The sequence below is a fragment of the Erinaceus europaeus genome, chromosome 1 (assembly GCF_950295315.1).
Source record: "Erinaceus europaeus chromosome 1, mEriEur2.1, whole genome shotgun sequence".
In the NCBI taxonomy this organism is placed as follows: Eukaryota; Metazoa; Chordata; class Mammalia; order Eulipotyphla; family Erinaceidae; genus Erinaceus; species Erinaceus europaeus.
Window position 1 is genome coordinate 208,742,041 of NC_080162.1, and position 24,821 is coordinate 208,766,861.

Here is a 24,821-nt window from a genome sequence, read left to right on the forward strand (position 1 = left end):
TCTCATTCATGTTGACATGGTGCCAAGATTTTATTTTTGGAGTTCTAGAGAGAAGGAGCTGGGTTACTGACTCCATTGACTGGATGAGTAGAGTCTAGAAGTGATTTATTACTGTCACTTATTCAATTAATTTTTTGGAGGAAAACTTCTTGAAATCTTCCAAGTCATTATTACATATTTTTACTTCATAAGTATCAAGGCTTGTGAAAAGATATTTAGAGAAACAAATTTTTTTCTCAATACATTTGTTGCACGATTACCGGCCAATTGCTGACACACCAAAATTAACCTTGGCAAGTATTAATTCACAAAATCTACCAAACTATTGAGGTTCAGAAATATCATTGCCAACTCATATAGGAAGGTTAAAGCATGCAAGCTTTTAGATAATGGAGTGGTGGTGCTCTGAGATAGAAACCAAATTCTAGCCCTCACGTATAATTTTACATAGCAGTTTCTTTATGATCATTCATGCTACTCACAGTTGTGATTTTAGTCCCTCAGCTCTGAATGACTGAACATGCCTTGATTCCAATCTTACTATTACCTGTATGCACGGAAGTAGCTCTCTACTAATTTATGAAACTAGCTGCCAAGGAGAACACCCAGTCAACACTGTGCTTAACCTATTTTGGGGAGAGCTGCAAGTCAGAGGCATCCATATTCTTACAGACTATGAGCTATTTTATATTATGAAGAGGGATAAAAATTCCAGACTCAAATGACTCCCCATCACATTGAGATCTTACAACAATAACACTGCTGATTCAGACATTAATCTCAAGTACCTAGGGAGCCCTAAACCTTGTAATCCACTAGCAAGGAACAAGTAATTGCCACGTAAATCCTCTCTATAACGTGGCCCTTGTTATAGCCAAGCAGGCAAGACATGCCCGTAAATCATCTCAATTGAACAGAACCTTGGAGAAACACTATCACCCATACACAATTCTGCTTCTTTTCATTAATCTGCTATTCTTTTTGCAAATGAGCTTCTTCACCCACTGTTTTCCTCCAGATTAGTAGTGCCCTGTTAAGTACATGAACATGAAATTTCAACTGGAAATAGGAAAAATAACCTTTACTATCTGTTCTGTTAAACACTGCAGAAATATGGTTCAAAGAGAAAAAAAACCCTTCCTATTCAGAGGGTATTTGGGCCTTTATACCTGGATAAGTGTATAACTTGTTCCAGTGAGTCTTTGAGTTAGGGGGCTGTCTCTTCAGGGGCGGGGGTGCTTTTCTCCTCTTGTTGATTTGTGTTGGACTGTTTTGTTTTTCCCAGTAGACATAATGCATGGACACTGGTTTCAATCTGAAGCAAAAACCCAGTAAACAAAAAACCATTTAGGATGAATTTTGAAAAACTGATATTCCCCTATGGACTTAATGACATAATGGCATTAAAAATAACAGTAATGGCACCTTCAATTTAGGTGGTACCAATTAAAAAGCTTCTGCACAGCAAAAGAAACCACCACCCAAATAAAGAGACCCCTCACAGAATGGGAGATCTTCACATGCCAAGCATCAGACAAGAGGCTAATAATCAAAGTTCATAAAGAGCTCACCAAACTCAGCAGCAAGAAAACAAATGACCCCATTCAAAGATGGGGAGAGGACATGAACAGAATATTCACCACAGAAGAGATCCAAAAGGCTGACACCGTTCATTCAGTGCATGCATATGTCATACTGTACACTTGTTAGGCACTGCCTTTTATTACAGAAGCCCCAAGGAGACAGTGGGGCTCACAGAAAGAGAAACCTAATCAGGTTTGAGAGGTCAGCTAGGGCTTCTTGGAAGAAACTACAGGACACGGGGATGAAGAATGCCAGTCCAGGTTCTCTCATCTGTGAAAAGGGTATGCTAGCACCTACCTTGAGAACAAGGTTCTACCTCAAGGAGGAGAGAGGATGGCATCATAATGTTTATGCGAGAAGACTATATGCTGGAGGTTCCAGAGTCCCAGATTCAATCTGCAGAACCACTATATGCCAGAGCTGAGCAGTGTTCTGGTGGAAAATGACCTTTAACACCAGAAAGCTGAGGTAGCTTATATGCAGAAGAGCAATGGATTTTGCTTTTGATAATTCTTATTGGTGTGTTAATATGAATATAGTAATAGTAATTGCATTTTTACATTAGACAATTTGAAAGGGGCATAAGATATAAAAATGAAGAAGTCACTCATATTCCATATCCTAAAGATGCTTACCAAGTGTTCACAGTCTAATATATTTCCTGCCAAGCTTTTTACCCTCTTTGTATACTGATTTTTCACCTTATGAAGATGAATTAATAAATATTCTCTGTGTGCATTTCAAGCCTCTACTATTTTGAAATGAGTTATTTATCATTAGTATTTCCCATATTCTTAGACATTGTAAACATCATTTTTGGTGGTTATGTCTTCTATTATATGAAATAATTATAATTATGAAAGCATTTCTCTGCTTCTTTACATAGACATTTTTCAACTGTAGAGATTATAAACAGAACATTTGAGTATTATAACTCATGCTTAAACAAACACCTTTTTGCCTGTTGTTGATTGTTTTCTTAAGCTACCTTCCTGGAATTAGAATGACTGGGTCCAAGGCTATGAATACACTTAAGGCTTTCTAGTCAGAATGCCAAATTGTCTTCCAAAGGGGTCATAGCACTTTGCATGCTGCCTGGGAGCGAATGAGCTGGCCCTCCTGCATACACACTCACCCTCTAAATTGAAGATGTCATTACTGTTACTCTTACTGCCATATGTTATTTGTCCTTAGGGACATATCAGGTTTTCAAAATTCAGCCTAAATGGTTTTGTTTGCCTGGTTTTTGCTTCCAGATTGAAACCAGTGTCCATGTATAATGTCTACTGGGAAAAACTTATACAGTTCAACACAAATCACAAGAGGAGAAAGACATGAATGAAGCTACTAGTCAGGGAGATCCAATCCAAGATGGTCAAGCATGTGCACTTATTAGCACTATTATTATTATTATTATTATTATTATTATTATTATTATTATTATTTACCTCCAGGGTTATTGCTGGGGCTCAGTGACTGGACTACCAATCCACTGCTCCTGGAGGTCATTTTTCTCATTTTGTTGCCCTTGTTATTGTTATTGTTGCTGTCATTATTGTTGGATAGGACAGAGAGAGGAGGGGAAGATAGAGAGGGGGAGAGAAAGACAGACACCTGCAGACCTGCTTCATGGCCTGTGAAGCAATCCCCTGCAGGTGGGGAGCCAGGGGTCGAACCCGGATCATTGTGCTTTTCACTATGTTCCTTAATCTGCTCCCTGCAGTACCACAGGGCCTGTCACTATCTTTATTATAACTATCAGGTTACCAGACACGTCATGACATCCTTTTTTCTGTGTTTTCCTGTGCAAACACTGTGCCATGACTTTTTTCTTTTGACCCATAGAACACAGCTCAGCTCTGGTCAATGGCGGTTCCCTGGTGGTTCAACCATTCAGTTGAACATGTGACCTATAGAATAAAAATGAATAAAAATCATAAAGGGCCAGGAAGATAATGCAATGGTTATGATTTCTGATACTATATATTTTGTTATATTGTGCATGCTATCAACATCCTTATTAAATGCCCTTTAAAACAACTACCTGTGTAACCATTTCTCGGAGAGCACTTTTTTCCTACTCCTATCCATGTGGAATGTTAGGAATTAAATGCCTTCATCAAATTGTTTAGACTAGGCATTTGCAACTTCATGCATTTTCTACCAGATGATTTTTGTTGTTGGGAGAGGACAATTCTGTACAATACTGGACGTTTGACACCGTCCCTGACTTTTCCCTTCCAGATGTAGACAGCACCCTTCTGGCCATGCCCAGATTTATGACAACCCAAAGTGGTTTCAACAATTTCCAAATATCCCCTGTGTGGAAAACTGACCCCAAACAGAGTCTCTCAGTGCACTGCCTTCCCCACCCACTGCTGCTGTGTACCCTCAGCCTAGAAGTCCACCTCCCAAACAAAGGCCTAATCACAAACCATTGGACACGAGAACAGTGTGACAGTTCTTCCAGAAAGGTCCCCCCGTAGGTAGGTCTGCATCTGCATGAATGTTGTAGTAACTCAAGTAGCTCCCCCATACAAACAGGATGAGAGCACAAGTAACTTTTATTTTGTACTTATTTACCAATGTAAGGAGCTCTCTGAGCTAAGGAGTCCTGTCAGTCCCTGCCTCCAATTATTCAGACATACCTTTATGTGTTCTTCCAACTTTGCCTTCATATCAGAAATGTGTCTCTTTGTTCATTACACTTTTATTGTATGATAACAAGTGTGAGCTATTACTACACAGACTATAAATCTTACACAATTACCTTTGTTTCTTTTTTATTTGATATGACAGAAAGAAATTGAGAGGGAAGAGGAGAGAGAAAGAAAGAGACAAAGGGACATCTGTACCACTGCATCACCTTTTGAGAAGCTGCCCCCTGGAGGTTGGGACCCAGATCCTCGTGCCTGATGACTTGCACACTTAGCTGGGTGAGCCTTTCTTCAGCCATGTTTGATCTAGCAAAGGGGAAATCACTTATGCTAAAATCTCACACACATCCATATATTCAACATCAAATCTCCTCTTTGTAAAGACTGAATTGCATCAATTCAGTGATGACTATCTTACAGTCAGCTAAAGACTCAAGACTTGGCTCCCTGGCCACTCATCAGCCCTTCAGCAGGGGCTGGTGTAGTTCAGCTATTTACAGACACCTGGAACATTACTAATGGTCATGTGCCTCTTAGAAAATGGACCAAACTCTAAAGAAATGTTGAGTGATGGAGCATTTCAGGCCAAAGAAACCACTTGATTTCAGATCCTCCTTTCACAGCTGGGGGATCCCCATCAGAGATAAAATACTTGTTCTAGTTCCACAGCTATGATTTTCTCATAACATTTTACATAGTAATTTTTATTCCCAGGCTGCTGATCTGCCCAAGGACATTAAGAAAAATAATGGAGTAGGCTCTCTTTCTCTCTGTGTGTCTGTATGTCTGTATGAGTTTATATATATATATATATATATATATATATATATATATATATATATATTCTTTTAGCGTATATAGAGCAAACCATTAGTAGCGATGAGAAGGCACTTTATATAGTAGTGCCATTTGCAAAAACAGGAAATTGATAATAAGCCCAGACAATGAACTACTGTTGATTTGATGACTGGTAGAAGACAGTACAATGAATTTCACGAGATAAATCTGAATAGGAAAGGAATAGGCCAAGTGAATATTCTACTTCTAAGTATTCAGATTCTCTCCTTTAATACCACCACATTAATCCCATTCACTGAAAGAGTTCTGAAACAACAACAGACAGTTATTGCCACTCTTGGTCTCAGAGTAAGTCAGGTCCACTCAGATAAACCTCCTGTAATTCCCCATTTCTTCCACTTCTCTGTATTTCTCTAGTGGTTCAATGCTGTATTCCACAAGGAAGAGAAAATATTTCTGAAATGACTACTCAATGAATCCAAACATCATCATTACTAAGTTTAAAATATACAGAAAGAGCCTATACTTCTTTTTTAGTTTCAGTTTCCCAAGCTCTTATTGAGTCCAGTAAATGGGCAATATAAATAAACAATATAGGTATTTCGCAAGACACCGGGCACACTTATCTCGACCTCCCTGCAGCCTTTGCCTGTCAGCTCATAAACTTCATGTGTGCTCAGTGACTTAGCATACCTGCCACAATAGTGCTAAGGCTCCTTGGAGATTGCAACAGGATGTTAGATGTCGGTTAGCCATGAATAAATACTGATAGCTCTAATCCTGAAAATCACAAGTATGATAAAAATAAGTATTCTGACCTTGCGGTAAGTGAGTAATTGCACATGAATTACATTTGTTTTTTTGATAATGATGCAAAGCAGATTCACAGAGTGAGAGGACATCCTGTATTTATGTGCTTCCACTACAATGGGTCATTAAAGTGCAGTTGAAGAGGTTAAGGTCAAGCTGTGGTGTTGCCTCTGCCTGGTTGCCCTCAACAGCACAGCTGAAACCGAAGGCTATGCAGGGAAGCTCTCCAGCAGGGAGGATGCTTAGCACCACAGGGTGTTTTTTTTAATTCTTATTCATTTAATATCATTTTATTAGGGAGTTAGCGGTTTATAGTACAGTTGTTGACAAATAGGTACAGTTTTTCCTCTCCCCATGATGGGTGACTGAATAAATAAATAATGAATAAATAAAAAATAACAAATAAAATGAGTTCAAAAAACTGCACAGAAAGTAAAAAGAAAAAAAAAAACAGCAGAAAGGCAAGTTTTCACATTAGTTTTTTTTTAAAAAAATCCAACCATAAGATACATATATGAAAGTACAGGCAAAAAAAAGACTCCATGAGTCATGATGGCCGAAGAGAACCTAGATGGGGCTGGAGTGGGCAATGTCCCACATGTGCCAAGGACTGTATTTGACTGTGGACTGTCAACCTTTAGTCCTGCCAATAAAGAAAAACAGCAGAAACAAGAAACAGTCCATGGTGCTATTTTCAAGACTGCCTCCTAGGATTAAATTCCAAGGACAGGACACAAAAGCAAGAAATAAACTAACAAGGACAAACAGGATTACAAACAAACAAACAAAAACAATAAAGGGAAAAATAAAGTAAAGGAGGAAGAAGAAAGAAAGAAAGAAAGAAAGAAAGAAAGAAGAAAGAAAGAAAGAAAGAAAGAAAGAAAGAAAGAAAGAAAGAAGAAAGAGAAAGAGAGAGAAAAGAAAGGAAGGAAGGAAGGAAGGAAGGAAGGAAGGAAGGAAGGAAGGAAGATGGGTACAGACTGAAATGCCTGCTCTGTGCAGCACCCTAAGGAATTGTCCTGAGCACAAATGGAATATAAGTCAACAGGCCAAAACTATGTGGAGGGCTGGCCAAAGAGTTCAAGTGGACAGTGTGCCTCTCCGCCCTGTCACAGCCAGGGCTCACTCCCGGCGCAGGCAGCACTGAGGGGACTTTCAGTGCAGTACTTCATATCTCTTCCTCTTTCTGCTTTTGTGCCGCTCTTTCTATCTAAGGAAGTCAGCCTGGAGTTATGACAAAAAATAATCAGTAAGAAAATGTCACACAGTAGCAATGAATATTATTATATTACAGCATCCCAGTAATTGGGTGTTCTGATTCTATTTCTTATCTTATTTTTTTTAATTTTATAGGAGTGAGAAACATTCAGAGAAAAAATGATAGAGAGGGAGAAAGAAGTTACCATCATATGCTTCTGTTGGCCTCAACGAAATCAATGATACCACTGCCGCCACGGCATGCCATACTGCTACTGAATAGTTACTGCGGATTTACCCAGAGACAACAAGCCTGAGACGTCCACCCCCTGACTCCTCTAATCAATGATACCAGTGCTGCCACGCCATGTCATACTGCTACTGAATAGTTACTGTGGATTTATCCAGAGACAACAAGCCTGAGATGTCCACCCCTTGACTCCTCTAATCTGGTGAGATCTTTCCTCACACATGGGATTACCTAATTCCATGTGAGGTGGCACTATCTAATAAAGTTACAGACACTAGATACAGACTAGGGTTCAGGGACTAGTACAGGTATACATGTATCCAGAAGCAAAGGACAATTATATATGCAAAGTCAAGGTGCTGAATAGCTCTCTGAGAGTAGACTTAGAACTAAGAAGCCTGGGATCCTAGCACAAGGGCTTAGAGAAGGCATGATACATTCTCTAGCTCACTACACTTAGACCTAGTAAGCTTGGACCTAGTAAGTCTCTCCTTTGTTCTACCTGTGATATCTTTTGTGTTTTTTCCAAATACAGTATTTAAGTCAGATAAATTGGACTCAAACTTTGAAGGTGAAACTAACTAAACACGTGACCTAGGAAAAATTACTTAACTTGTTTTAGGCCTAGTCAGTGAAAATGACATCTTGGACTGGTTTAGTAAGTTCCCACTCATACAGAAGTGATGACACTATTGCCATCATCAAAGTCCTTCTGTACTTGCTTAAAGGTTTTGAACTTGAGTTTCTATCACAGACACTGCTACTCACTATTGTCTAGAAAGCTGTTTTCTGACATTGATGTCAGCTGTCTGCTTTTGACCAGGAGTGGCCAAATATAAGGAGAGTCTTAAAGAGACTGAGCTCTATAAACTGTATTTTGAGACAACAACAAAAAATCCCATTAATAGGTTTGGAGTTGAAATGTGTTAAGGAAACTAGAAATAATCTGAGGTGATGGGCCAGCAATAGAGTGCAAGCTTTCGTGCATCTGGTTCTGAGTTCTGGTACCACATATGCCAGAGTTGGGGACTGCTTGATGTAAGTCTTCCAAGAAATGAAAATCGATACATTTATTTTGAAAGACAGAAGCAGAAAAAGGGTTAAGTTGAAACTGACCTTTGGAAACTATGGTGGGGAGAGAAATGGGAAGTCAGGGATTTGTACTGAATCCAGATGTGAGATGGGCAGGAAGAGGAAAGGAAGATTCAGAAAGATAATGGGTTCCATTCTCTGCCCTCTGCCGGGGGTACGGGGGAGAATGCAGGAAGAAAGGAGCTGGACTCTTCAGGGTCCTCTGCTGCTGGTGTCATCCCTGTGGAAGGGAATGAACACCATCTCCGTACAGGCACTGCCTTGCCTAACCCGTTCCACCTCTGATCAATCAGCAACGGTTTCTAAAGGGGTGATAATCAGCCATTGGTGTGAGCAGAGGTTGCTGAGGCTGTATTTTATAAGGATATTACACATGTCCCATTTCCAGAGGTCTATCCTAAGGAAATGACCTGTCACATAAACAAACAAACAGCAGTGTACACAGACGACATCATCGTGTGTAAAACATGAAGAAAACTACAACTTGAGTGTATCTGAAGGCCCTGTGAGTTTGTTACATTGATAAAATGAATAGTAGGAGCCATTCCACGCAGGATGTTGTCTATGAAGATTGCTTACCAACCCATGGGAAACGTTCTGTGACAGCATGAAGTGAAAAGATCAGGCTTATAGCTGTGTACATGATGTCATATGCAGAGAACAGAATTTTATTTATTTATTTTTTTACTTGTTAATTAATTATTTTTACTGGAGCACTACTCAGCCCTGGCATATGAAGGTGTGGGGGATTCAACCTGTGACTTGAAGCCTCAGGCACGAGCGTCTCTTTGTATAACCATTAGGTTACCTACCCCCATCCTGAGAAAAATTCTTAATTCTATATGTCAAGGCATATTTCTTAATTATATTTTACCAGGGGCTGGTAAACTATGGCTTTTAGAGCAGAATTCTACTCCCTGTTGTGTAATTAATTCACACACTGTCCTAGTCACGTCTTGTGTATTTTATACTACAGTGACTGAATTAGTAGCTGTGACAGCCCATAGGACTTCAAAGCCTAAAGTATTGACCATGTTTTTTTAGGAGAAAGAATGTCACCAACTTCTATATGCTAAATACAAAAGATACTTTTGCAACTGCAGATTAAAAATGCTTGTCAGTTGTTTTCATAATAGGTAGGTGTTATTTTTACAATACGCTAAAAACTATATTTATCAATATTTTCCTACAGGTGAAAACAGAAGATAGGGTATGATTTTACTAGGTTTCAGAGTCCTGCTATGCAAAGTGGGACGTTTTGCTTATATTGGTTGCTCTGAGCCCTAGGAAGTCCCAAAGCTAACTCCCAGGGGCAAAGACCTTCAGTTCCACATTTGGAGTTCACCCTTCAGTGAGCAAACGTTGTGCTCTCCACAGCCTTAGGCATAGCTACAAGGCTGACCTGATATCCCCAGCTGAGTGGCTGAGGCAGCGCATGTGCTCCTGAGACGGAGTGCTCCCCCACTGCCAGAGCCATCTTCCCTGAGCTGCCTTTGAACCAGAGTGGTTGCCTGCACTCCCCATGCCTGGCCTCCAGAGCCAACACAATTCATCACTTGCTACCTATTGGTAGGCTCACATGCTGTCTTGACTGTCACATTCTCAATTCCGGGACTCTGGGACTTGTCAGCAATATTCTATCTGCTCTCAACACTTGCACATTCTCCTGCAGAATTAGTGGAGTGAGGGGTGGCGATCAGTATGCAAGAGGGAGAGGCTCTCTGGCCTCCAGGAAACACTCAGCCATTACGTGGTGCTGTTCATGATCCCTAAGGAATAGATGGGCTGGTCAGGTGGGATTCCGTGCACCTTCCCTCTCCCTCACCCTGTCTCCCCTAGTGGTCTTGATGCCCAGTGATGATTTCCTGTCTTGTGGACCATTCTGAGGGTTGTTCAAAGAAAGTTGGTATCAGTGGTAATGAAGCGCTACTCTGTCCGCTATGCTTCAGCTGCCAGGAAAATATTCTCAAATAGTCAGAAAAGGTTACTCAGTGGAAGAAACATTCAAATCATTACTTTTCTTTTAGCTGTTAGTTCTGGTTTCTGTTTTCAGTGGGGCTTTCACGGAAGAAGGCATGCAACCCGAGAGCAGGACACTTCAAGGCGACAGAAAAGAGGATACCCACATATCATGTCACAGTTTCCAAGGCAGGTGCGTCACCATCATTTTGCATGCAGAGACTTGTACAAAGTGTCATACGCGGCAATGTGGGTCAAAGGGGAATAGCACAATTTTTTTAAAAAAAGTGTTGAAACAAATGTTCAGTTCTAAGAATAAGTTCTGAGGATCATTTTGGAGACTACAGTGAGTCATTTACTATTTATTAGAAAGTTGGAAAGAGTAGGTTAAGCATTCATACCACATGTACAAAAAGAACTACCTGGGGAAGTTCTGTGAAAGGATGAGCATTTGGTGGATGTTGATCTCGGTAATCATTTCACAATGTATGTTCTTAACGTGTTATTCCACTGTGCACTTCTTAAAAGCAGAGAAAGTGTTATATGTAGAGTAATCCTTTGTAGTACAAAAAACAAGACATACAAAAATGTAGGGAGGATACATCTATATTTTAAATCTTCTTCTGTTTCTTTCGCCAAATAAATATGTTTTGGTGGGTAACTGTTTTGGCTATAGTTCTGTGCCTATGCTTGGCCTGTTGAACCCCTTAGCCCTGTGGATAGGAAGATTGTACCTTTAGGCTCACTTTTGCTGATCGTGACATCCTATTATAACAATCATGTGTCTGTACAAACGTAGAGAGTTGGAAAAAGTCACACACCTTCACTCTACTCCCTAATTAACAACTTAGGCCACATACATCTTTTGCTATTGTCCATGGGCTTTGTCACTCCATGACAAATTTTTCTAAGAGAAAGACAGAGATAGAACTGCAAAGACACCACAGCACTTAAGCTCCCTTAAGTATGATAGGATCCAGGGTGAAGTGCATTACAAAACCAGTGTATTACACAAGTGAGGTATTTTGTCAGACTGGACCATATACATTCTTTTTAAAATATATTTTATTTATGTATTCCCTTTTGTTGCCCTTGCTGTTTTTTTTATTGTTGTAGTTATTAGTGTTGTTATTGATGTTGTCGTTGTTGGATAGGACAGAGAGAAATGGAGAGAGGAGGGGAAGACAGAGAGGGGGAGAGAAAGACACTCACAGACCTGCTTCACCGCCTGTGAAGCGACTCCCCTGCAGGTGGGGAGCCGGGGGCTTGAACCGGGATCCTTATGCCTGTCCTTGCGCTTTGCGCAACGTATGCTTAACCCACTTTGCTACTGCCTGACTCCCAACCATATACAATCTTAAGCACGACTCCATCTGTAGCACTGCAGCCCTTATGGTCTGATTGAAAACACACTGAACTGATGGTAGGCACTGCTCTCTGTGAAGCTGTCTAAGCTACAGTCGGACACAGTGACTTTGCAGACACTGATTTAACTTGACTAAACATGGCTGTTCCTGGACAAGTGCCTTGACTTGGGTACATCCCCAAGTGTAGGTCGCTGGGTGGTAGCAAATTCAAATTCAAAATCACTTTAGTGTGGAGCAAAGACCATTTTAGTCTCTATCAAAAGTCAGGACTTTCTAGCCTTACTTTCACACATGTTCCCACCCCATAATCACCTGGAGGATGGTGATATTCACAAGTGATCATGGAGTGTACTCTCAGAGTATAAAAGAAACACATAATTCCATAAAACATACTTTTTCTTTGTAAGTTCTGTCTCCTGTGCTTAGAATCTCTACCTCCCTTAATGAGTGGCACATTTATATTCACATTCAGAACTCAGTGAAAGCGACTCTTCTTTATAAACTCGTGTGGTTGGGTAAGTAAGTAGACCGCCTAATTTATTCCTCTTCACAATAGAGACTTCAATTTGGAAATCAGGCTGAATCTGAACTTTTTAAAATTCTTTGTTTTTTAAATTTTGTAATTGAGGGATTAATGGTTTGAAGATGACGGTAAAATATAATAGTTTGTACATGTGTAACATTTCCAAGTTTTCCACATAACAATTCAACCTCCACTAAGTCCTCCTCTACCATCATGTTCCAGGACTTGAGCGCTCCCTCCACCATCCAAAACATAATTAAATTTTAATGTCCATGAATGCACCTCTGTGAGATTAAACTATATAGCTATGCAAGAAAGTTATCACTGTCAAATTCATGGTATCAGGGGACATATTGGCTTGAGGGAAGGCGTGTAGCCATTTGTCCCTGGTTCCTTACTTTAAAGTTGGTGAATTCGAGTTCCTGTCACAGACCTGTGGTGGAAAGGAAATGAGATCAAAAGCATAAGAGGCCTTCACAACACAGAAAAGAGGAAGAAAATGATGCAGTTGTTTGTTACAGACCATAACCTACTGCAGTCATGATCTTCAGAGGGGAAATGATTCCTTCCTGTGTAGCCCTGAGCCTTGAAGTACTCACCAAGCCTGGTATGTTCCTACTGGACAAGAATCATTGTAAGTGTGATGGGCATGAAGTCACTTTGAGGGAAAGTATGGACAAACTCCTGAGCAAGGGGAAAACTGTGCCCTGTCTAGGAACTACAAATGACTGAGCTAAAATGCAGACAACTGTTGAAATCAAGCAGATTTAGAGTCTGGAATGAACAGAGGAAACGTACATGTCTTGTTCCAAATAACTAATCTTCTGAAATGCAGCGAGGACTTGAGCAACCTGTTTGCATACCTCCTCAGGAAGGCTCAGTGGGTCTCTTTGCGAGGTCACAAGTACCATGACTCAGAATGCCATTTACTTCAGTGAAATGTTGAGCGTTCAGTATTGTGGGGTTTCTGACGTAGCCCTACTAAGGACAAGGCCCACGTATGGACTAGAAGGTTGAAAGTGGGTACCTGTGATCAGCTAACTTTTTTCTCCTCACCATACTCAGCAGATCCCGTAAGTGCCCAGCTCAGAAGAGGAGTAGTACCCTCTGTTGGTCAACTGGGGGATTTATGTTCCTGAGAAGTTTCCAGGTGCCAGTGGGTGAGGCGTGTAGAGCCAAGGAGAGGAACCTGTGCATAAAAGAAGCATCAGCTGCTATGTGTCTGTTTTGATGACCTTCAGCTTTCAGTCTCATCCAGACGGCCTCCTTTGTTTCTTCCACCTGCTCAGAGATAAGTGCAGAATAGAAATGAGAATTGTGCCTTGCTTCTTATCATTCTCAATGAATGACTGTGTATAATAACACTTCATTCTCTACTATCTTTACTGTTAACCATTAATTCCCCAATAAAAAGTCACCTTTTGGGGCTGGGTTGTACCCTGTGGGCACCTGGTTGAGTGTACATGTTACAAAGCACAAAGACCTGGGTTTGAGCCCCTGGGGGCCCTGGACCTGTGGAAGGAAAGCTCTGTGAGTGGTGAAGCAGGACTGCAGGTGTTGCTCTGTTTCTCTCCCTCTCTGTCTCCCTCTCCCCTCTTGATTTCAGGCTCTCTATCCAGTAAATAAAGATAATAAAAATAAATTTAAAATCCACCATTTTATTCTATTCACTAATTTAACAAATATTTATTGGCACCTATCACATGACAAGTGTGGTGGAATATGCCAAATAGAACAGAAAGCAAAGCAGGGGGAGTTCGGCGGCGGTTAGGTGCACGTGGCACAAAGTGCAGGGACCGGCGTAAGGATCCCGGTTCGAGCCCCCGGCTCCCCACCTGCAGGGGAGTCGCTTCCCAGGCGGTGAAGCAGGTCTGCAGGTGTCTGGCTTTGTCTCTCCCCCTCTCTGTCTTCCCCTCCTCTCTCCATTTCTCTCTGTCCTATCCAACAATGACGACATCATTAACAACAATAATAACTACAACGATAAAAAACAACATCAAGGGCAACAAAAGGGGAAATAAATAAATATTTAAAAAAAGAAAAAAAAAGAGCTAACCAGAAGTGCTCTCTTCTTCAAAACTTAGATGCTCTAAGCTGTACATTTACATCCATCAGCTACTCACAGCAACTACTTTTGGAAAATGATTATTATTTAGTAGGAAAAGAACTGGATTCATTGGGAGTTGGGCGTTAGCGTAGCGGGTTAAGCGCAGGTGGCGCAAAGCACAAGGACCGGCATAAGGATCCTGGTTCAAGCCCCCGGCTCCCCACCTGCAGGGGAGTCGCTTCCCAGGCGGTGAAGCAGGTCTGCAGGTGTCTCTCTCTCCCCCTCCCTGTCTTCCCCTCCTCTCTCCATTTTTCTCTGTCCTATCCAACAACAACGACATCAATAACAACAACAATACAACAACAAGGGCAACAAAAGGGAATAAATAAATACTTAAAAATTTTAAAAAGAACTGTATTCATATTTATGAATTTCTCCTGTGCTATATACTGGGCGACAGTAAAAAATAAGGCATGAAAGACAAAAATGTAGGAGAGAAGTTATCAGGTATCTATCAAGTAGTTTCCTCTTAAATATTTATGAAAGAGAAAAGGGAGCAGTGGATGGGAAAGGTAGACAGACTTATACCCTAGATTGCAGGCGTCCCCACTTAATTCTCCTCTCTGTTAAATGCCCGCTCACTTTTTGGCCACCTTTCAAACTCAAGGAAACAAGTCTGGAATTTCAGGGTAGGAGGGGTTTCCTTTGTAGATCTGGCTATTGTAACTTTACGAGAAAGTCTTTAGTACTTCCTCTTACCAGTTACAAAGCACGGTTTTCTGAATGAATTTCATATTCATTAAACTGTTAACTCTTCACCCGTGTGACTCACACTTTCATGTTATTACTCAACTTTCAGAGCAATATAAAGCTTAGGGTAGCTTTTATGTACACCTTCACATGCCCCCACCCCCAAACACAAGACACACAGCATAGTTGAAACTTCATGTGTACACCAACCACTGAAAAATGCATGCACCAAGTCAACTGTTACTGTGAATGTTCATTGTAAATGGAAATATTCTTTTATTTATTTTTCTTTTTTACAAATAATAGTAAAATTTTTCCCCTTGCAATGTAACTGTGTTGAGGAAATGTTGATTTTCATGTGTTTTGTTGTTAGGAGGGTAGAATTCTACATTTCTCCAAGATAAATATCAGCACATTTCACTCTCAATCAAGCCATCATCTGATTATACTCCCAGAGGAGCTTAGACACTCAGCCTCCCCTGACAAGCCCTCTCTGTACCTTCTGAGTCCCCAAATCTGCTGTAATGAATGTAGTCATGAACAGTCCTCAAATATAGGAACACACACAGGCACAGACACACTGATGTCTTGTTGACTTTGTACTCTGTATGGAGAAAGGGACTAGAATGATCCAAGCTCCAGGTGAATGCTTAAGAGCCCTGTAAGTCCTAGATTTAGAGATGTTTTTTTCTTTTTAAGACAAGGGAGATACCATTTCTTCTGTTGTTTGCTGAACCCTCACTTCCTATTCCTGCTTTTTGCTGGAGTAGGGGGTCATCCTAGCATCAAATGAGTGAAAACTTTGCTTTGTTTCCTACTAGATAAATTCTAAGCACTCTTGAATCAAGTGAAAAGGAACTGAATTTCAATCCACTATATATTATATATATATTTCTGATATATATCAGAAATGATGTATAGCAGTGCTGAGTAAATACTAGTTGCAGTAAGGGTGAATAAGTATTGTCTGCATTTCGTTAGAACAAAAGCAGGTATCTAAGACTCAGCACAGTTCCTCATGTTTGGAAGAAGGGTGTAGGGGCGCAGAAGCCCATGTGATCATACCAGAGTTCACACTTCTAACTTCTCTTACTTTGGTGCAATACACCAAACCCAGTCCAAGTTCTGCTTTGCATTTTCCATTCTGAAGGTCACTTTTACTGGAAAGTTATTCTCTTCTTCTGCATCTCTTCCTTAATACTCAAACCAGAAGCCCACAATGAGCTCAGTACAAGATGGAGTGGGACTTGCAGCAATTATTCAGTGAGTAGCTCACACTACACATATCCAAAGCAGGTTATTTTGAGCCCCAATTCAATTCTGATGTGCCCATTTTAGTCGTTAAAATTGTTTAATTGAATCCCAATTTACCCATGCATATTGTCTTTGCTTTGCTGAAAAGTTAACATATATTTTTATTTTACTTATTTTGTGAAAGTTTTTCTATCATATTTATTGACTAGAGACAATCAGCAATCAAGTCGGAAGGGAGAGGTAGAGGGGAGAGAGACAGAGAGACACCTGTAGCACTGCTTCACCACTCATGAAGCTTTTCCCCTGCAGGTGGGGACTTGGGGCTCGAACCTGGATCCTTGCACATTGTAACACGTGTGCTCAACCAGGTGCACTGCCACCTGACCTTTCTTGGTCAGTTATCAGTTATATATAAAATTATAAATTACAGTATGTCATCATTTTTAAACATTTATTTATTTTTATATTGAAGTTTGACTATATATACACATATATATTCAATAATTATTTTTTAATTCAATAATTAAATAAATTAGCTCTCAACTTGTCGAAAGAGCATAGTGGTTATGAAAAAGACCTTCATGCCCGAGATTCCAAAGTCCCAGGTTCAATTCCTTGCACCACCATAAAGCCAAAGCTGATCAGTGCTCTAGTTTTTTTTTTTTTTTCTCTCTGTCCCGGCTCCCCACCTGCAGGGGGGTCGATTCACAAGTGGTGAAACAGGTCTGCAGGTGCCTGTCTTTCTCTCTCCCTCTCTGTCTTCCCTTCCTCTCTCCATTTCTCTCTGTCCTATCCAACAACGATGACAACATCAATAATAATAACTACAACAACCATAAAAAAAACAAGGAAAACAAATACATATAAAAATTTAAAATTTTATTATGAGTATTTCAATGCATGTGCTTTGATATTTCATTTCTTCTGTGTATGTATGTAGGTAGTTCTCTCAGTCATTGTATAAGATGACAGAGCTTCTGCAGTCAGGGACCCAGCGTGCACAGTTGCACTGTTCTCAGACTGCTTTGGCGTTCAGTTGACAGGTACATAGAAGCCAAGGAAGAGAGCAACACGGGACTACAGCCCCAGGGCTTCCTCTGAGCTCTTGACTTGCTAGAGTTGTGCTAGGCTTACACCTGGGCCATGTGCATGTGGCCAATGCACACACCTTCACAGGTGAACTCTCTCTCGCCACTTCTTGCACTTAGCTTGAAGAATGCCACTGGCCTGGGCGTTGGTGCAGTGGGTAAAGCACCAGCCTTGAAATCATGGAGTCCTGCGATCATTTCCAGATATCACGGAGTGCTAGAACTACACTCTGGTTGCCTCTGTAATCACTAATAAATAAAAGTAGTTAACAGATAGTGCCAACACTAGGCAGAGAGTTTTAACTGAGCCATACTCTGACTAATAAAGGGTTCTAAGCGCTCTCCATCCTTACCAATATTTGTGCTTTTCAAAAATGATTCACCATTGTGGAGAGTTTAAAACAACAACTCAGTGTAGTAGTTTCAGTTGGCATTTTCTTATGAGTGATTTGTCTGTGCCTGTTAAATGGATTTTTTTGTCGTATTAAAATGGCTGTATTTTTGTAGCTGAAGTCTTGCCGCATTCTAGTTATAAATCCTTTGTAAGGTATGCCCGCACTGCAAAGACATTATCCTAAAGTGTGCTCTGCTTTTCCATTTTTCTTGTGTCCTACGCATGAAATGTCTGCTATCCCAAGCATATTTTCTTTTTCTATAAATTTTATCATTCGTATCTGGAGGATAGCCATCTATAATAATTTTTTCTTTATTATATTTAGTGTATGCCAATGTTTACTTTTTTACCATGCAGAAACCCAGCTCCACCTTTTATTTAAAACACCATCCACTGTCCTCTGAGTTACTGTGGCATTTTGTCCGCAAGTACAGTGTGTCTGTCTGGTTCTTTTTCTGGACACGCTCCTCTGTTACATTGATCTTCTTGTTCACTCTTGTACCAACACACACTGTTAATAAACCTTCAAACACAGGTAAATTCGTAGAAGGTTTCAAAATCTAACCAGGTAGGCCTCCAATTTCCTTTCATTGAAAAATAGACTCTCTTAGGCTCTTTGCATTTCTATGTAAACTTCAGAAATAAGTTGCTTATTCAATTTCAGAAATGATATCTGAGATTGCATTGACGATGTATGTAAGTTATTCTAATCTTTGACACTGATTGATTTACTATGAGAGAAGGTTCAGAGCACTGCTCAGTTCTTGCTTGGGGTTGCTGCCAGTGATATATGTGTTGCCAGTGGTACCAGAAACAAACAGACTCAGTATTCCAGCAGGTCAACCATTCCCCTACCTGGAGCACACAGACTGTGTTTTCCAATGGGTCAACCATTCTCCTATCTGGAGCACACAGACTCCGTATTCCAATGGGTCTATCATTCCCCTACATGGAGCACACAGATTCCAGTGGGTTAATCACTCTCTTCAATCCTAAGTAGATATGTACTGAGACAATTCAGTCCTGGAAATAGTCTCTGTTGTGGTAAACACAGTAATGTTCTTCGTTTGTTGAGATCTTCTCTATTTTCTTCCATCAGCTGTTTCCAATTTTTAGTGCAGGGCTCTTGGAAGCCTTTATAGATTTAGTACTAATAATCTATGTGTGTGTGTCTGTCTGTCTGTCTGTGTGTCCCCATGTATGTGTATCTGTGTGTGTGTGTCACTGTCTGACTGTATGTCTGTGTGTAACTGTGTGTTTATACATGTGTTTCTGTATGTGAGGGTATGTCTGTAAGTGTATGTGTGTTTCTGTGTGGGGGTACATGTGTCTGTGTATAAGTCTGTGTCTGTGAATATGCGTGTGTGTTTGTACACAAGTGTTTGAGTGTGTATGTCTGTGTGTGAGTATGTATGTTTCTGTGTTTTCCTGGGGGCTCATAATTGCAGGATGCTGCTGTTCCCAGCCTAGTCAATTCATTATTTAAACTAAAAGAATCGAGAAGGTGACAGTGAGGGCAATGGGAAGCGATGGAGAGCTAGCATCACAGTGCTCCAGCATCCTTGGAGTGTCTGGCACTGCGTAATCCCATGTATTACAGGCCCAAATCTAGAATCTCATGCTTAGACAGGGGGGTGATTTCCATGGTCTTCTCTCTCCCAGTTCTTTGATATTTCTTATACTGATGTTAATCTTCTAACTTCCAAAATTCTTTTCAATGTCCTGTTGCTAGGAAACTATTTTCCCCACCTGTAGGGGAAAGTTATAGTACCGCAGGCGAATCTCTCTTTCCCTCTCTATCTACTGCTACCCTCTTGGTTTCTGTCTTGATCCAATAAATTAAATAAATAAACAAAATATTTTTTAAATAAATAGTTATTTTCAACATGCTTTTTTTCCCCTCCAGGGTTATTGCTGGGGTTTAGTGACTAGACTAAGAACCCACTGCTCCTGGAGGCCATCTTCCCAATTTTGTTGCCCTTGTTGTTACATTTGTTGTTTCTTGCGATTACTGTTGTTGTTGTTGTTGGATAGGACAGAGAGAAATGGAGAGAGGAGGGGAAGACAGAGAGGGGAAGAGAAAGATAGACACCTGCAGACCTGCTTCACTGCTTGTGAAGTGACCCCCCTGCAGGTGGGGAAATGGGGGCTGGAACTGGGATCCTTGAGCCGGTCCTTGCACTTCTCACCGTGTGCACTTAACCCACTGCGCTACTGCGTAGCCTCCTGAACATGCTTTTGAATATAAGCTGTGGGAAATAGCTTCAAAGAACTCATTTATTAGTTTAGATAGCTTCTGCATTCTTCTGGATTTTCACTGGAGGCTATCACTATATTTCTAAATAAGATAATCTACCTGTAGTGTTTATAGTAAGAGAGAAATAAGATCACTGTAGCTTAAATGTGAGAACACATTACTGTAAAAATAAACTAGGGAAACTAAACCCAATTTCCCAGTATCTTTATGATTCTTGTCAGTCCTGCAATAGCAGTGCCTCACATGCTCAGCTCACCACTCCCAGGCTGCCATGTTCACACTTCTTATGTCACATCACTCAAGAGAGGCTGAAGAAACATCACAGACCTTCCCCTCACGCTGCTGCACTGCAGTGTGGCTGGGTCCCGAGCACAGGCTGTGAGCATGGCAAGACACACACTGCATAAGTGAATCATCTTCTGATACTCCCATATTATTTGCTCAAGACTCATCTCCATTTTACTTTCTTGACTTTTTGACGTGATTTAATTATTCTTACGTGTGTAAATTTACTTCTGAACTCTTCATTTTATTACACTGTGTGTGGACTTTTGCTCAAATATCACACAGTTTTAATTACTGTAACTTTGCATTATAGTTTGAAGTCATGAAGTATAGTTTCCTTATTCTTGTTCTTTTTTTTCCTTTGACTTTTCTCTTTCTTTCTTTCTTTCTTTCTTTCTTTTTTTCTTTTTTTTTTGACTTAGGGCCTTTATGGTTACAAGCACTTTTTGTGTTCTATTTCTTACACTGAAACTGTATAATCCTTTGAATGATCATTTTGACAATGTTAAGTCTTCCAGTGCATACACAGGAGTTATCCTTCCATTTATTTGTGTTTTCTATGATTTAAAATATTTAACACCTGAATGTAACCTTGATGCTTGATTAACTATATTCAAATCTTCAACTTTCTCTATGAAAATATTAGTCCTGACTCAAACGCAAAGGGTGTTCAAAGGTATAAAGAACATTCTGGGGTTTATATAAGAACTTCTGTCAATCAGACAAAATTAAATCAGAAAAACACATTTATATGAAAACCACTTATATGACTGCTTAAGCAAATTCCAAATATTCCCAGTTTATATTTCTGCTACTATATTCTCTAAATCTTAAACAGTCTATCCAAGAATGGTGAATCACTCCTGTTTCCCTAAAATTTTGTTAGTTTATTTATATCATTACAGAAACAAATATTTTGGTATTCTGGGTCAGAGCTTTATCATTCCAAAATGTGCTTCCCTGAGACACTCTCTAGCTTGAACATAGTATTTGTGTAGCGACAGTGGCAGAGTTGCACACCTAGTGGGAGTCTTGCATGAAAATCTCCACTTTCCTGAACATATCCCACCCTGACACAATGAAACGGCTTCTCTAGCTGTTGTGCTAAGGTTATATTGCACTTTTACTTTATTTCAAGAAGATTTTTTTTTAACATTTCATTATTTGCTCTTCTCCATCACCAGGTAGTGATTACTTGACTGTAAGACTGTTTAGTAATCAAAAGTTCTGTAGTAAAATGTCTTGCATAGCACTTGATAGGTAGGTAGAGCAGGTGTTTTCTGCAAGTATGTTCAGTGAAGGAAGGAGAGATGCCGCGGACCACTAGTGGATGAGCAGCAGGAGGGTCAGGGGTCTTGAAGGCAACCTCCCAGGTGGGTCAGGAGTCGGTGAGGGAGAACAGATAGACACCACACTCTATTGGAGGGTGAATCTGGACTCGTTTTAATAGTGAAACTGCATTTGCTTTTATACCTTTTTCAGGTTACATTCAGGTTGCCTAAGCAACCAGCTCATAAAGAAGTAACAATAGTCTTGTGGCTTTGGCAGGCTACATGTTATTCCCCCATAACTGTAAAGAATGGGTACAATACTTTGTATCATTCTGTTCCCAGGGGAGGTCATACCCAGAATTGTTTTTGACTTTTGCGGAGCGCTATTTCTACCATTAATCTTCTATGGGGGCATACGGATCTTTGCCTAGTCGTGGACCACTGCTCATCTAGGTCTGGTACAGTTTAACTATTAATCTTTCTTTGTTTCAATAAGTCAACTTGTACCTGGGAGGCCTCAATCTCTGTATTGTTTCTATGAGGGGCAGGTCATAACATGACTTGTTTTGTCCGTCTATGCTGACTCACCTTCCCCATTTTCATAATGTAACTTTCAAATATGCTCCTGTGTAAGGGAGAGGGGGTGCTTCTGACTCTCCATTCCCACCAGGCACTGCCAAAGCATTATTAATCAATTGTGACAGTATAATTGTTTGTAGCAATAACGGGGGGAGAATGCGTCGACCCATTCCCGTCCTTCTGCCCAGCTTCTTTGAAGTCTGAATGCAGGTCCAGAGGAGATGACTTTGTCAGTCTCTCTGGTGGTCGTGACGGGGCGGCACAGAGAGAAGACAACACATGCAGAAAGTCAGTGACCCATTTTGGAGGTCATAAAGGAAGCTTACGGAGGATGCTCAGAGCTTGGACCTTCTGATTCTTACTCTAGGTACCACTCACTGAGCCCAGCTGTCTCCTAATATTCCTCTTGCTGGTGCCCTCCCACTGCCAGTTTTCAGAAAGGTATGGTCATCCTGACACGGCAAGTACCTTATTGGAAGACCCAACTCAGTCAGGTCTGCCACTTCAGCTCCATTCACACGTATGCACAGCAATCTGTGGATTCATCTGTTCCGACTTCTGTGGGTGTCAGTTCGTTCACAGGCAGCACCTGAACAAACAGTGGGGCCAACCTGGGGAGCGGAAGAAGGCATTTTCTAGTTGTGAACACAGATAAGCATCACAAGCTTTTTCCTCCTGACACTAGTGGCCTCAAGAGTTCCAACTTAGAAGATAGACAAAAAGGCCCACTAAACAGTATATATATATATATATATATATATATATATATATATATATAGAGAGAGAGAGAGAGAGAGAGAGAGAGAGAGAGAGCAAACTTTGCATTTCTCAGGGCCCTGTTTCCCTCCTGTGAAGACTCACACTTTCAGCTGAATGTGTGAAGCATACTACCCTCTTGCACGCGGTTCTGATATGCTGCTCTCAGTAATATGTTGCTCCCTTAGGCTCTAAAACAGAAAGATACCCATTTGAATTTGCTGAAATTGGAGATTTTCATTGCAAAGTCATTCAGCTCAGAATGGAAGCATAGTACCCAATATTCTGTAGCGTGCCTTCCTATTTATAAAGCATTTTGATGGTGATTTTCTTTTTAATTTTTATGCATGCAGTTATTTTGCACAGGGACCTTAGCCTGTTCTCCACAGGAGTGAAGACCAAGACTGAAACAGATTAAATCATGTTATATTGCATTGAGCACACATTTATTCTATTGCATACTTATTTATTAAATAATCATTGCAATTGAGTTCTGTATGCATTCTCAAGGTATTTGTTAAACACCCATCTTCTACTGATAAGTTTGGTGAGTTTTACCAGGACACAGAACCAATGTTCTGATCTGGGTTTACTTAGAAGCCCTGGAGAGACTTGGTGAGAAAGTGACATGCATAGTGAAGCTTGGTTCTAGTTACCTACCCAGATAGTGGCTGAGTCGGGTCATGAGTCCACAACTGTGGTACTCAAGAAACAAACCTTTTGGCCTATCGCACCAAAAGACTCTGGGGTGGATGGGTGGGGAGAATACAGGTCCAAGAAGGATGACAGAGGACCTAGAGGGGGTTGTATTGTTATATGGGAAACTGGGGAATGTTATGCATGGGCAAACTATTGTACTTACTGTTGAATGTAAAATGTTAATTCCCCAATAAAAATAAATAAATAAATAAAAAGAAAAAAAAAGAAACAAACCTTTTGGTTTTACATTCTGTTCTATTTTGAACTCATCCCAAATCGTAAAGGTCAGCTTTTATCCTTACCTATTTGAGTTTTGCACAGTATGCCAAGTAAGCCTGTGCTCTTTGGTGTACTGATCCTGTTAATAGTTAAGTGATAGTGAATGATGATGCTGGATCTATTCACAGTGCCAGGATTTAATACCCATATTTTTGGTCTGTGAAGTATCTTCAGTAAAGAGGAGTATTTATTGCAGTTAAGAGCAGCAGGTCCCACAACAACATAAGGATCCAATGTACTTTCCTAAAACTGAATAAACTGTTTGCTGAGCAAGAGTCTACAAAGCCAACTTGAAGAAGTAGAGGAAGCATCAGCATTGGGGTCTTTCTTGTGTACAGATATCTTATGCACTGGTTAGGATCACTTAGATGGGCAGTGTTAGAGTCGTCCACTTTCCAGGGAGGAAATATGTTGTAGATGTACTGTTGTTTTGTTTGTTTTTCTTGATGTCTGATCTTCACTGAGGAAAATCTTTAGATGGCACCCTCATCGTTTTCACTTGAAGATACACAGAACAAGATAGATTGAAATAAACTATCTAGTTCTAGTTATGTTCCTACTTAGTCTAGACAAGATATAAAAATTGGGATTTCAGGACAAGTCAAAAGAGTGTGATCATCCTATAAATTCAATGGAGTGATATTTGACTCTTAAAGTAAGCTCGAGAGAGAGGGGCAGTTCAGGGCTTAAGGAAAGGGAAAGAAACACAAGAGGGTTTACGAGCCTCACAGATGCCAAACATCTAGTACTCTTTGCCACTGAGCATTTGACTGATAAGACATAAGTCAAAGCAATGAAGAAACAGAGCCTTTGGTATTTGTTAAGAGGAGAAGCATTCTGATTGGCCCTTTAAGAAGGAACGCTCCTGGTAGGAGAAGGATTGAACTGGCTAGATGTTACCCTCTCTACTCCTAACTCTCCAGAA

The 24,821-nt window shown here is 40.4% G+C and overlaps 1 long non-coding RNA gene across 1 annotated transcript; it reads right to left on the reverse strand.

The window, feature by feature from the left end:
* Nucleotides 1-286: 286 nt before the first annotated feature.
* Nucleotides 287-13,366, reverse strand: LOC132542089 (uncharacterized). Its single transcript, XR_009553237.1, has 5 exons — nucleotides 12,837-13,366; nucleotides 12,636-12,670; nucleotides 10,770-10,903; nucleotides 1,170-1,315; nucleotides 287-626 (listed from the first exon to the last, which is right to left on the reverse strand). It is a non-coding gene; the product is annotated as an uncharacterized LOC132542089 (long non-coding RNA).
* Nucleotides 13,367-24,821: the final 11,455 nt, after the last annotated feature.